Raw genomic sequence first — 15,257 nt, 5'->3', positions numbered from 1 at the left:
GTTCCCCTCACCCATTGCCTTAGTGACCTTTTCAAAGAAGTCCACCAAATTCAGTAAGCAGGACCATCCTTTGAGAAAACTGGGATGGATCTAGTGTCTGAAGGTCTCCTATGTCTTTGCTGATAATTTCCATGAAAATTATTTCCATAGCTTTGCAAATAAGACTAGTCAGATTAATGGGTCTGCAGTTTCTAGGATGTGTTGCAGGTCCTCTCTTATGAAGGGAGATGACCATCACAGTCCTCCATTAATGTGGCACAAGGCCTGTTTTAAGACTATAGTTAAATAATGACTCCAGGGGTTCTGATAAGACATATTTTTGACTGTTCAGGAGACATCCTTGGATATTATCGGGGCCCATTGATGCCATGTTCTTAGCTTTAGTGAGTGCAACCAGTACATGCTCCCTTGTTATAGTTGAAGGGGTTATGTTTGATGGTATTTTGGGGGGAATGGTTGGGGTGAGAGGGGGTAAAGTTGGAACTAAATTTCTTTGCTAACAGGTTAGCTATATTACCAGACTTAGTGAATGTGGCATCATGTACCACCAATTCGGCACATTGTTGTGTGCTGCCCTTGAAGTATCTGGAATAGATGTAGAAAGCCTCATGGTTATCTTTCACCTGGGAGACTATCTTAACCACAAAGTTGGCTTTGCTGGACTTAATTAGTCCTCTTAGTTACCTACTTACTTTGATGAGAGAGTTTTTATATTGATGAGAATTACTCTTCCTGATTTTTGCCATACTTAATTTTCCCTTTTTTATATATCCTGTTTAATTTGGGATGCCAGCAGTGCTGTTTGTTTCTGGGGTGGTCCTTGGCTTACTTCTGGTAGGAACAGCAGTATCTATGCAGCCATTGACAATGTTGTACAGAGTTTCATAGAGCAATTCAGCATAGGCTTCAGTGTTGTCGGGTTTTGAATGACCACTGAATTTTGACAAACCATCACTTAACAAAAGGTAATTTGCCTTGGAATAATTTCCTAACTGTTACTGGATTTATTGGGATTATGGAGCTGATTCTAATTTCAAAGAAGAGAGCTTTATGGTTGAACCTTAGCAGGAAGGAGGAGCCATGACAGGGTGCAGCATTCTCCCATATTTGTAAGCATAGGGCCAGTTTGTTGGAGCCTCTAGTAGCAGTGGCGGTTGTTGACTTCAAATCAAAGGGGGGCTGCAGGATACAGTTGAATGAGTGGGCCCAATGGGAAGGGGTGTGACCAACTAGAAAGGGGTGAAGCTGTGCTCAAAACCACAAAAAACTGGGATTTTAATTAAATACACTGCCCTGGGTGCCAAACTGCCATTATGAGAGTCCAATCAAGACAAAATGAAGTGTAGAAGAAAATAATATTTCAATACATTGGCTACATGACAGCTTACTTAATATCTAGATGGAAACAAAAAGGTTGTGAGGTATGAAAAAATAAATTACTTTTTAAATGCATTACTAGAATGCTAATCAAACTCAAGTATAAAATAAACAAGCAGCACTCAACTCAAACCACTTCTCCTTGCACTGCAGTTCTAATTATAATTTATATTCAGTTTTATAAAAGTACCAAGTAACATGCTGAAAGTCGCAATCTCTGTGATACCCCCACTTGTAAAAATGTTTCTTATCCACAAAAGACCTGCTGCCTGACAACAACTATTTACTTGTTTCATGAGGAAAACATAATCAAAGTAAAAAATGAACAGCGAACAAGAAACAAGTTCAAGATAAACTGCTTAAATGATTACTGCATAGGTTATGGACCACACAGGATAGATTGGCATTCTGTTTAGTTTACTGGTAAAGCCTGCAAAGAGGACTGCAAGTCTCCAACAAATATAGAGAGCTTCTGAAAATACTGTAATCATGTCCTTCATTACAAATACTGTCATATGCATTTCAGTATCTAAGACTTATATGTTATCTAGTTATGTAAATATTGTCCACATGGCAATAACCAAAAGGCTTTCAGTGTTGGTAATATTTTAACAGTATGCTTATTAAAGCTTACTTGCATCTTAAAATCTCAGCAAGCTTACCTAATGGTTATTAAAGCATTGCTACGTAAACACAGAGCAACAGGCAGTGCAACAACATGCATTTTCTAAATAATAAGAAGCATGAATCAACAGTATAAAAATATGACAGAAAACAAGAACATTCTGCAAGATCAAGGACAAATGAAAAGCCACTGTAGTACTTGTGTCTACCTTGGATGGGGGAATACTCTGCACACTTACACTGCATAACTGCTCCTTGCCTTGCTTGGACATATCCAGAGTCACTACATGGGGGAGTGGGGTGCAACAAGTATGCCACAAATTGAAACGTCTCTGGCTGACAGTGATGGCCCTGACACATTTGAGGACAATTTTTAAATATTGCTCTTATAAACCTAGAAAGATAGTGGAATAGTAGGACTTGCATTAGTATGAATTTTCTGAAGGGTATGAAATCTGAAACTCAAATGTCTGTCATTATTGTCTGACTTCAGTCTTTAATGATTTGCCACTAATTTTCCAGAAAACCACAATTTTATGAAAAATAGACCAAAAATGTGAAGCAAAAATATAAAATAGCCACACAATACAGCTGAAAACCTATCAAAGAAGGGACACTTTTTAATATTAGTACTGTTAAGTTGAGCAGCTGTCAAAATAAGAGAATCTACATGCATTTCTGAAATAAAAGTAATCTATAACTCTGATCATTACAATTATTAATTAATTGTAAACCCTCCACATTTTATTCCAAAACTGCCATTTTGCAGAGGGATTATTAGGTGGAGAGCAACATTTTGAGTCCAAGTCGGGGACAGTTGAGAGGTTTGGATATATCTAATTCTATAAAGCGATTTATTTGCATGTACCTCTCAACCTCTTAACGCAGGAAATTTATTGGGGGAACATACAGACAGTACTAAAAAGTTCTGTTGTATAAACTTAGACAGTTGATAGAATAACAGGTCTTGCTTTTGCATGCATTTTTCTGAAGGGTTTGAAGTCTGAAACTCAATGTCTGTCATTGTTTAGTGACTTCATTCCTAAATGATTTGCCAGAAAACCACAAATTTTATGAGGAACAAGCCAAAAATAAGAAGCAAAAATCTATTCATTCTGCAAAAGTCTGGACAGTTGAGAGGTATAGTTCAGCCAGAGCTGTCTTTATGTTTGCCACCCTTCCCCCCTTATAAAATCATGCTCGAATGGGCCTCCCCCTGCAGCCATTCCAATGTCCCATTACTTGGCTATTTCACCCCATTTACCATAAACACTGTAATGTGCATACTGCTTTACTTCTATGATGATTTGGATTTCATTTAAAAGTTTTATTTTACATTTTACAGCACAAACACTAATAGACATCTGCTAAACAAAGCAATTCGGTCTCACAATGAAAATAGACTTAAGCATTAAAACTTCTCTGCCCTTGAAACTCATATTCATTGAAACAGCATTGAAACCCACATTCAAAGAAAATACATCTGGCCAGTGGCAGATAAAGATTAACTTTGGGCTGTTTTCAAATCATAGGCCCCTTACACATGAAGCATACATGTGTTCTTTGATACACCTTCCTGACTGTATTACATTATATTCCTTGTATAATACAGTACAGTTGTTAGACGGCATTTTAAATTTATTGTTTTGAACATTTTTCCAGTAAACAATGAATCAAAATGCATGCACCAATAATAACAAAACTGCCCAATTCAGAACATTTCCATCAAAAAAGTCTACTCAAATTTCTAAAATCTACCAGTATCAGTAAATATGCACAATCTCTGCAGAAGGAAAAGTCATCTAAATAATTCCACATTAAAGAAATCTGTAGCTAATGAAGAGGTTGCTGCTAGCAAACAACTTTATATTTCATTGTTTCATCTACAAATAAAATGCCTGTTGCCCTTGAGGAATAAATTGCCCATGTTACATTAAAAAAAATGATAAGCTAGTAATATTGCAATACGGAATGGATGGCAAACTGATAACAGGTTGATAGTTACTAGGTATCTCGCCAAAGAGGACATTCTGAGGACTGCAGCATCCACCTCCTTTAAAAGTATAACACAGTACAGTATTAACAATGCATCTGCATACTGTGGGAGTAGAACCCAAAGCCTTCTGTATCAAAAGCAAGTGCACTACCTGTTGTGCTATTAACAATGAAAGCAGGCTCAGCATAAGCAGCATTAAACTTCTCTTCCCCTGAAGCTCTTAGCTCCTTGTAAAATCCACTTGACACTCAACTGTATCTCTCAACTTTGCAGCATATGAGCACAAGAAATCTGGAAAAAGCCAAATTTTATTGGGGGGGGGGGCAAAAACCAGGGGCACATTTTAAACATTGCTTGTATAACCTTGTAAAGTTGTTAGAATAAAATGCTGTGCAACCACCATGCATTTCACTGCTAAGTCTTGAACCTGGGATCCTGTGCACTACAGTAAGAGCAACATAACACTATGGCAAATCAGCTGTTTCCTGGAAGACAGAAAGACTGAAACTTAAATGGCTGTCATTTAGTGAATTCAGTTCTCACCATAGCTCTCAACCTCTTAGCACAAAACACCTGGACAAAGCCAATAATGGGGGAATACAGCCCCCAAACATATTCAGTGAATTCAGTTCTCACCATAGCTCTCAACCTCTTAGCACAAAAAAACCTGCACAAAGCCAATAATGGGGGAATACAGCCACAAAATAGGGAAACATTTCAAATATATTATAAACTTAGAGAATTGTTAGAATAAAATGTTTTGTGTTACCATGTACTTTCTGAAGAATATGAAGTCTGAAATTCAAATATCTGTCATTATTTAGTGAATTCAAAATTCAGAAAACCACAGATTTTATGAGGAACAGAACAGAACAAAAATATGAGACAAATATCTGAATGCTTTTCACAAGTGGTGGTAAGTAGGGAATTCAGTCTCTTGCTACCTGCCCTCAAGGTTGAGGGTTTGAGCCTGAGTTACTCTCTCTAGCTTTTTACACACACAGACAGTTCCCCATATAAAAGCTCAGAGTCTTGTGCCGGAACAAGCATGCATGGATGCACTGCCTCTAGTCCATTCCGAGCAGACCTTGCACTCCAATCCCCTTCCAGTCTATGTGGTTGTAACTGCATAGACTTCCGGAGCATCTGTTGACTGCTGCCTTCTTTCTGAATCCAAACTGGTTAAACAGCAGTCCAGATTTGAGTTTCTGAGCATGCATGCACGGAGTTCCTGGATTTTTTTTTTATTTTATTTTTTTGTACAGCTGGAAGGTGGGGGGGGCTGGAGTTCTGGGATTTTTTTTATTTTGTTTTTTCTACAGCTGGAAGCTGGGGAGGCTGCTGTCCAATAACATGAGCCGCCACTGTCTAGTGGACATATGGACATATTCACTGTTTAGTCAAGGGTGTTTATATTTCCAAAGTCTAGAAATCTCTTTGCCTATAGATTTGAGGCTGTGTAGGATTCCCAGTCTATGGAGGGGTAATTGAAGTCTCTCCTTCAGTAGCTTGTTAGGTTGGATGGTAAGCATACCTCTCAAATGTACAGATTTTCACAGAATGTCCAGATGTTTTCTTCATATTTTTGGTCTGCTCCTTATAAGATTTTGGTTTTCTGGAAAAAAGCTGTCAAATCATTGACGATTAAAGTCAGAAAATAATGATAGACATTTGAGCTTCAAACTTCATACCTTTCAGAAAATCCACATTAATGTAAAACCTGTTATTCTATCAACTTTCGATGTTTGTATAAGCAATATTTAAAATTGTCCCTATTTTTGTGCCTTTCTCCTCCCATTATTTATGGCTTTCCCCAGATTTTTTGTTCTAAGAATTTGAGAGGTATGATGGTAAGTGTTGCCTGTTGGTCCAAGTATGCAACGTGTCCTTCTTGGGACATGGAGGGTGACTTATAGCTGGCTAGGATATGGTATGGAATTTTGTCTATAGTGATCTGCATATGAAAGACCTCCAGCACCTCATCCTATTTGACCCCCAGAGGTATGCTTATTACTGATGTATATTGAAATGCCTCCTCCTTTAGCCCTTGTCTGTGCAGTTGCTGGTCTAAAAGTGTGGAAGGCATTGAAACCTTGCAATGCCAGGGTATTCTCTGCTGCTTTAAACCATTTCTTAGTATTGGCACAGATGTCTATTCTCAAGTGTGAGCAAGGTTTGGAGGGAGTATAGTTTTTTTTATTTACGCTCCTGGCATTAAGCAATAACACCTTGATGTTCAGTCGACTTGATTTTACTATGTCAGTAGGTTTGTCAATTTGGCATTGTCTAAAAAAGGCACTATGGGGTGAATAAAGTTTTAGCCAGTATTTGAAAGCCTAGGGGGCAAAGGTGCAGACCATCCATGGCAAAGCAATGTGGTCTGTTAACACTGTCCTCCCAAGCTGACAAATATTGGATACCCATAGAATGACACCAGAGGCTGAATGTAGTGTATCTCCCTATGAGAATCATGATGGTTTTCTAGTCCCAGAATCTGCACCCATTCCTCCTGGAATGACATCTGTTTCATTGTCCCCTTCATGCAGGGATACTAAAATAAAATCTCCAAATTAGTTAAGGTAGCACCGGGACATAGCCCTTCCACTGGTTAACCATTATGCTGCATGTCGTCTTGTAGGCTTACTTGACTATTTTAGTGGCAGACCTCTGACATTTTAGTCTTGTGTGATTCTGGTCACCTATAGCACTGGTGCTGTGGATTACTGTCCTGCAGAAGTGATCCTATACAGGTTTGTGAGCACTCCCACTCCCTAATAGATATCACCTATGGGTTTTATGTGATTCTAAATGGATGTCATTCTCAGAACAGCTGAAGTTGTCCAACCTTTGCCATGTTCCTGCTCTGCAGAAAATAAGACATCTCTAGGAACACAAGCTATAGCTGCAGTCCAGTGACTGTTGTGGACAATAACTGACTGCAGGCAGTGGGTTGCCATAAGTAAGCATACCATTACAGGTTTAGACAGTGAAAATAAGACATTAGACATGCTATGATATGGACAGTATGTCACTTCAGTGATGCTCCATATCTGTAGAAGGGACAGACTTGTGCATGCTTGCAGCTGGGGTGGTTGCCACACGGAATCCCAGAGGGCTATCCAAGTGAAGTTTGGGTTGGGGAACCTATGCAGTTATATGTGACAGTGGACTAATGTGGTACGATGTTGGGGTTATACATGGGGGAGCAACAACAGTTACCTTAATATCATGAGCTCATAGGACATATATGTGGGGAAAACAGAGTGATACAGGAGTAAGCAGCCCTGACAGTGGACTTTTTAGCCTCACTTACAGTGTAGACATTCAGTTACATGTACTATTCATGGGCCATATGCAGGTGACATGTTGCAGAAAAACATATTACAGATTAATACATGTACCTATACTCTGCTTAAAGTCAAGTGCTGACATGTACATCACTCCAGAGATATACCTCTTATGGCAATACTGTAGAATACCATGTAAGTCCTAAGGGCCATGCCTTCTGAAATCTTTGCTTCTTTGCTGCCAAAAACTTCCTTCCATCTACTCCATTGGTGGTAGCAGTGCTGCTGAAGATAACTGTTTTTTCTTGCATAGTGTGTTATCCATAATACATACAAATACTTCAAGCACGGGTGTTAAAAGCCCTTCTAGCTTGCCAATATACCATGACACTTGTTCCCATAATAAATGTCCAGGCTGTTCTTAAAAATATCTAAACTAGTACTTGCTTTAATGTAATTTGGTAGGCTGTTCCTTGCATGAGCTACTCTGTCAGAGAACCAATCAGTACACTTCTCATTCCTATAGAATCTTCTACACAGGTTGTCTGATGATTCTCTAGTACTTTTTGATAACCGCAAACATTCCCAGAGGTAGCTGTCTCTAAATACCCTATATACCTGAATAAGATCTCCTCTTAAATCTCTGTAAGAGACACTGTACAAGTTCAGATATTTTAGTCTTTCATAATAATTTAAATTTTCACATCCATGGATGCCCTTGGTATATTTCCGCTATACTCTTTCCAGTTTACTCAAGCTTGTTTTCTTATAGGGTTTCCATATTATTGTTCCATATTCAAGTTTGGGTCTAATGTAACTAACAAACAATGACTTCATAATTTTTGATTTCCGAGACTTTATAAATCTTTTTATACAACATATAGTTCTATAACTATCATTAACCAATTGGTTGATATGATAGCAAAATGTCTACTTAAACTGTAAGAAAATTACAGTTTTCCTGGCATGCATTCAGATATAGCTATCTTTCTCATATGTCTATGAATCTCAATATTTTAGTGAAGAATATGGGTGAAATAATATGCAGCCAAGGTCCTTAGAGAACAAGACATACACCACAAATGAAGACTTGTGCATAGTGCTGCACATGTGTGCACATCATGCCTTGCTTTGGAAGTAGCCTGCACTGCTCATGATTCAAAAATTACATTTTCAGCATGAATCACATGTCAGTGTCTTGTTTTATAAGACATCAATGGAAATTGCTGCCAATGCTAATTACCCCTGGAAGAGCACCTACCTAGCATGCTAAGAAGAACAAGATTGTGTGCTCCATGTTACACAACTTGTTCAGTAAATGGATGCTGGGACACTTTGAGGGTCCATTTCAGAAAGAAGATGTTGGTTTGACTCAGTCAAGCTGTTGAGTGAGACTAATAGCATCCTGAGAACCAGTGAGTAATGCAGGCACCAGTATGATGACATGTGGCACCGCAACGCTGATATCTCTTGTAGTGAGAAGCAGAGATTAGGCAGAAAAGGCCTAAGTGGTATGTCATGCATGGGTCACTTCCACCCATATGTCAGGGAACAGGCTTGCAATGGATTGGATTGATTCTTATGACTACCAAGAGTAGATCACTGGTATGTGAGGGGAAAGGGCTATGGTTCTTGTATTCATTTCATTGCTCCAAAGAGGTCTGCTGGTCACCAGAGGGATGGTGTCTTAAGCCACTCCTCTGTACCCAGTAGGTTAAAGTAAAAAAAAATGCACAGAAGTCTAACTTAATAACAATAAAAAATGTACACAACAGCCACAACAATTACTCCTTCGATACATGTTAAGAACTTTTGTCACTTATTTTACAGACTTCTTCAGAACACTACAACTGTGAACCTCTCACACTATTTTATACACTCCCCAACTCTTGCTAAAACTTTGACCCTAACAAACTAAACAGCCAATTTTCAGTTATCAGCTGGTCTTTCCTCAGCTAGTTACCCCTTGATAAAGCTGTTATGGAATTTAATAACATATTCCTTAACATATTCAACTCCCTAGCCCCATACACAATGTTAGAATAAAATCAGCTGTATCCCCTTGGCTAACACACTCCAACTGCTCCCGAATGGCTCAGAGGAACAAAACCTGGAAGCTCTGGATTAAAACCAAACTTCCCCTCCACCTGCGACAGTATAGATATCTTCACTACCTTACTAAGAAAGCCGTCAGCAATGACAAGAGAAATTATTACTCAAATCCTCCTGAAACACACCCACATAACCCTAAGAAATTCTGGCATACTATTAACCAAATCCTTTATCCAGGAAACACCTCCTCTCCAACCTAGCCTCATAAATACTCCCCTCCAAACCACTACAAACTTTAACTCCTACTTCATAAACTCCATTAGCAAACTAACCAACCATCCTAACTCCAACACTGATACTACCTCACCCACCAACCCTCCCATACCCTCTAACACCTCCTCAGGTTTCTGTCTAAAAACTGTATCCAGCAGCTACATTAAATCCCTGCTTCTTAAACTTAAACCTTGCTCTTCCTCAACAGATGGTCTCCCCCACTCTTTCTCCAGATAGCTGCCAACTCCATAGTCCTACCCATCTCTGTTCTCATCAGCTGATCCATTACTGAAGCCAAAGTCCCTGCAATCTAGAAAAAATTCTACACCCAACCCATCCATAAAGGAGGCAGCTCTACTGAACTATCCAACTTTAGGTCCATTGCTATTCTATCATTATTCTCTAAGATCTTGGAAAAATGTGTACACAAACAAATCCTACAATACTTCATCCAAGAGAACCTAATTACCCCCACCCAACATGGCTTTTGCCCTGGTCACAGTACCTCTACTGCCCTCATCTCTTTCATCAACACCATCTCACAAGCCAGAGACAAGAACAACTTAGATTTTTACCTCTTCCTTGATGTTTCAAAAGCATCTGGCACCATCTCTCACCCCCTCCTCCTAGATAAACTCTCTGAACTCAACTCATCCACCTCTACTATCTCCTGGTTCTCTAGTTACCTTGGCAATCATTTCCAATCTGTTAAATGGCTTTCTGCTATCTCCCCTGAACTTCCTATAAATATGGCATTCCCCAAGGTTATATACTGGGCCCACTACTATTTAATATTGTCACCAATCGATTATCTACCTCCACTCCACAGTCATCACTGGTATAATATACTGATGACTCCACAGTCATCACCATAGCCAATACCCTCTCCAATCTCCATACTACAGCTCAGAACTCCTTTTTATCTATTGAAAACTGTCTCAACCAGAACTATCTAATCCTAAACCCAAAGAAGACTAAACTCTTAATCTTTGTCCCGAAAACAATGAACCATCTGAAACCTTCTTTCTCAATCACTTCCCACAATAATACACCCATCATAGTTGAAACCCACTCCAAACTACTCGGGGTTATTATTGATGACCAGCTCAAATTTGACCTATATGTACTCAGTAACATTAAGAAAACCCACCAAAAACTTGGACTCCTCTACAGGAACAAAAACTTTCTTTCCAGTAAAGCCAAGAGAACCCCATCACATGCCTACCTATTACCAACCCTTCTCTATGGCTCTCAAATCCTCAACAACTTACAAATCTCACTTCTTTCTAGAGTCCACTTACAACAAGGTAGCCAAATTTGCTACTGAATTATCATACTCCTCGCATCACTGCTTGGCACTCAGAAAACTGAACTGGTTATAACTTTCCCATAACCTTCTCCTTTCTCAGCTTCATATAATTCACTCTATACTGTACCAGCCCACTTTCTGCTCCAGCATTACCTCTATTATCACCTGCTACACCCCATCAAGAACACTTTGGAGCTCAGAACAACATCTCCTTTCTATATACAAACCAAAGATCAACATTGGTAAAAACCTTTACAGCTATTCTCCTGCTAAGAACTGGAATAAACTTCCACTAGACATTTGAAATATTAGACCCAAACACCAATTCAGAAATGTAGTAAAAAATCACTTAAGCAATAAAAGACTATGTCAGTGTTATCATCCCCCAGACTGACCCTACTCTTCTCTGCCAACCAGCCGCCCTCCTTTCTCCCATGCCTGTGTCACCCAACTACCTCTCTACCCTACTATATTTCCTTTCACTAGTCCTCATTACTATTTTCTCTACCTTATACCTACATTTTTACTATAGTTGCTTACAGAATATTTTGTGCCTAACTAGTTCTTCCCACTGCTACTACTCAGCTGAACTGTTGACTAAGAATGTACATTTTTAATTGTCTACCTTTTACTCTGCACTGTACCTATTGTACTTTGCTTTGACTACAATGTAAATTTATTTGTCTACCTTTTACTCTCTACTGTACCTACTGTACTTTGCTGATATGTAAAGTCTAATTTTACTCATGTTAAAAACAGCATTTTTGTTCATCACTGTTGGGAACTTTTGTTTAATTAGCTATGTATTATATTAATTTAGTTTTATGTTTTAAGTGGCTGTGTAATTGTAGAGCTTTTCTCCCCAGGTCTCCACTGAAAAGGGGCTCCAACCCAGCTGGACCAATCTGGTCAACAAAAGTCAAACAAACAAACAAATAAATAAATAAATTGCAGCAGGGGTGTCATAATGTAAACCACAATTTTCAGAATTACTTGTCACATGCCTTATTGGACAAAAGGTACTACTCATACTTTATAACATTAAAATGTTACTATTATTCATGAACCTACATTTACTAATTTACTATATCATCAATAAGAAAACATTAAAAATGTTTGATCATATCTAATGTCATTGCCCTTTTCTAAAATTTATTTTATAGTCCCACCATTTTGTGCTACATCTATGATGTTACTCAAATCCACCTTTTTCAAAATAAATTTCCAATTTTCCTTAATAACATCTTTTAAGGCTTAAGAATCCACACTGTATCTAATTGTATAGGTAAACAGTATTACCTACTCTGAATATCTGTATCATAGTTATCTCCTCCTGCATCCTCTATCAAGACAGGTCTGTGTTCTTTCTTTCTTTACTGTAATATTCTTCCAAATTCTTTATAATAAAATCAGTATTATATCCCCTCTCTAAAAATAAATGCTTTAATTTCAGTATTTCTTCTAAAAAACACTTCTATTAGTCTTGAGGCTCTAATAGTTTGATTTTTAATTATTCTTTATTAAAAAAACTATTTTTGTCCAATAGGATGGTTGACGTGTAATTCTAGAAAGGTGTTTTCCATAGTGATCTGCCATACTTGTGATTCATTTTATGTAGGAAAAACAGCAAGAAGGTTAACAGTGAGAACAGGGAGCACATGAATGCTATTAAAAGCAAAGTAATTACTGATGCATTAAGTTAAGGTGCTAAGATTTGTGTGGGCTTTAAAAAATCTTTTGTTTAATATTTTAGAAATAGTTAAAAAATGCAAGGTGGTGATAAAGATTCTCTGTTGGAGTACAGAGAATTAGTATGGCAGATAAAACTGAATTTCTAATCACCACCAGGGTTAAATGAAAATGTGAAATTTAAATGTCTTTTAAAATTGAAAGATTTTGGGGCGTTTTAGATTTGTTGTTTGAAAATTGAGGGGAGGTATTTGTAAGAGTTGGGTAGAGTATAAATTAGTGTGAGATGTTCAATTGTGATGTTCTGAAGATGTATGTAAAATAAACAATGAAAGTGTTTAACATTTATTGATGGAGTAATTTGTGTGGTTCCTGTGTAATTTTTTAGTGTTTTTTTTTTTTTTTGGTTTTATCAGCACACAAAATTATTATTATTTTAGTTTAATGACAAATTCAAGAAATGCAACCTGTCCTCAAGAACATAAAAAGAATATGCACTGCTAACCTAAGTATGGGCTTCCAACAACCATGCCCATACTTGGACTATGACCAGATCATTTACATAATGGTGTTTTTCACCTAGCACCCCAGGCTTTTTCTCACCACTTTTTTCTTGACCCACACTGTCTTTCAGTGAGTGCCCTTTATATAAGGACAATGCTTTTCAAACAATTTCTCTCTCACACACACACACACACACACACACACACACACACACACACACACACACACACACAAATCCCATGGAACAGTAGCATAATTTTCTAGTTCCTACAGATTTTTACCTGACACCATAATATGTCACAACTCTAGACATGGTCAGGGGCCAAACACATCAGTTACCTGACAGTCTTGACTTAGTCAAATATAAACCATAAAAAAATAACTCATTAGTAATATGCTAAAGTGAGATGATACCATAATTTGCCAACCTACAGTGGTAAAAATCTTGTCAACTAATAAACAGCAGCTTATAAGTAAATAATAAATACTAGCTCAAGATCATAAAAGTGAATATTATTTTGAGAATAAAGAAAACAAGTGCTGGTACAGATCAAATGTACAGAGTTAAATAATGCAGGGACAGAAAACAAAAAAATCAGTTGTATAAAACAGAACACTTAAAGAAAACCTCTAATTAAGCTAGATAAAAATTCACGTTATCATTCACTGAAAAAATACTCAATCTAATTATTCTAGGTTAGTAAAATTATACAAGACAGAATTGTAGATGTTCACAGTAATATACTTAGACATCGTACAGCTGCCATCCTAGTAAAACTAGTTTACTTTACACTGGTTTTGATGTCGATATATAGTTCAGTTCATCACTTCCCTTTTTATAAAAGAAAGCGACGAAACAGGTTTGCCAAATTCAAACCCAAACATGCAGTGAATCAGTTTCTCAGCAACCAAAGCTAATTACATCAGCCTGTTCCCAAACACAGAGAAAAGCAAAAGAAAATAAAAAAATAAATAAAAAAAAAGAATTTTCCATATGTCTCTTAACTAGCTGCAAACTAATGACTGCTTCCTTTCAAAGTTCTGGCCAGCAGCCTCTTTGAAGAACATTTTAATTGCATTTTATGACCTACCAGCTTCCTGACACAGGAAAAGCAAGAAGTTAAATTTACTCTTCAAATACAGAATTTATGCACTCCCCTTAATCTTTTCTCCTTTGTTTTATAGAGAAAAGGGTAGATATTCTCGGGCTACATGAAACACACATATTGCAGATTAAACAAAGCTCAAATATAACATATAAATGTAGCAATATTGTGAAATAAGAAAGAAACAAATACATCACATTTCATGCCTTTTAAAGTATGATTTTATCATTTTTCGGGCATTCAGAGTTGAATAATAGTTGTTTCTTCTGACAGAAACCATGACATATCAGGTAGGTACTATAGGGGACTGTCTCTGCTTTGTGCCTTTTGATTATGACGATGTTATATATTGTGAGGTGCCATATAGCTGCTCACTTGTGAGGTTCTGGGCACAATCCAGACTTTGGCAGTTTTGTACACATATGTGGGGCTATAGGTTAGTTGTGAAACTGGGTATGCATTTCTACGTTTCTCTGACTTTCACATAGAGTACATATTTACCTGTAGCTTAGTTGTTAAGTCGTGAATACACTTACAGTTGGCTACACTCTTACATGCACATCCGAGTCTGTAGCTTAGTGAAATTATGGGCACATGTCCATGCTTCTATCACATATGTATGGGAGGGTAACTTTGCAGTAACATTTGTGTCTCATCTGCACCCATTTGTAAAGGTTAGTTTGTCCCTTGTGTCTTTCTGCATGGATGGAGCAGGAGATCATTTGTTCTGTCATAAACAGGAGGCAGCTGATATTGTATCACAACATCATTTGCAAATTACCTACTAACCTGTACTATATTCATTTCATAATTAGTAGGACATCTTCACTAATGTTATCCTTCCTATTTTGTGTATACATGCAAGTCATGATGTTGCCAATGAGATACAGGCAAGTCAGCCACAGGCAGCCCCTACTCCTATGTTTTTAAGCTGTGCTAGGTGAGAGAGTTGGGAGTGCTTTAGTGCAGAGTTATGACCTTTTTCACATGGGTAATCTGGCCAAATTACCTGCTATGGGCCAGCTGTCAATGCAGAAGGA

This window comes from Protopterus annectens, chromosome 2.part0, assembly GCF_019279795.1.
Source record: "Protopterus annectens isolate FY-2018-M chromosome 2.part0, PAN1.0, whole genome shotgun sequence".
Taxonomy (NCBI): domain Eukaryota; kingdom Metazoa; phylum Chordata; order Ceratodontiformes; family Protopteridae; genus Protopterus; species Protopterus annectens.
The sequence above is the reverse complement of the archived record's forward strand: the minus strand, read 5'-3'. Positions refer to the sequence as shown.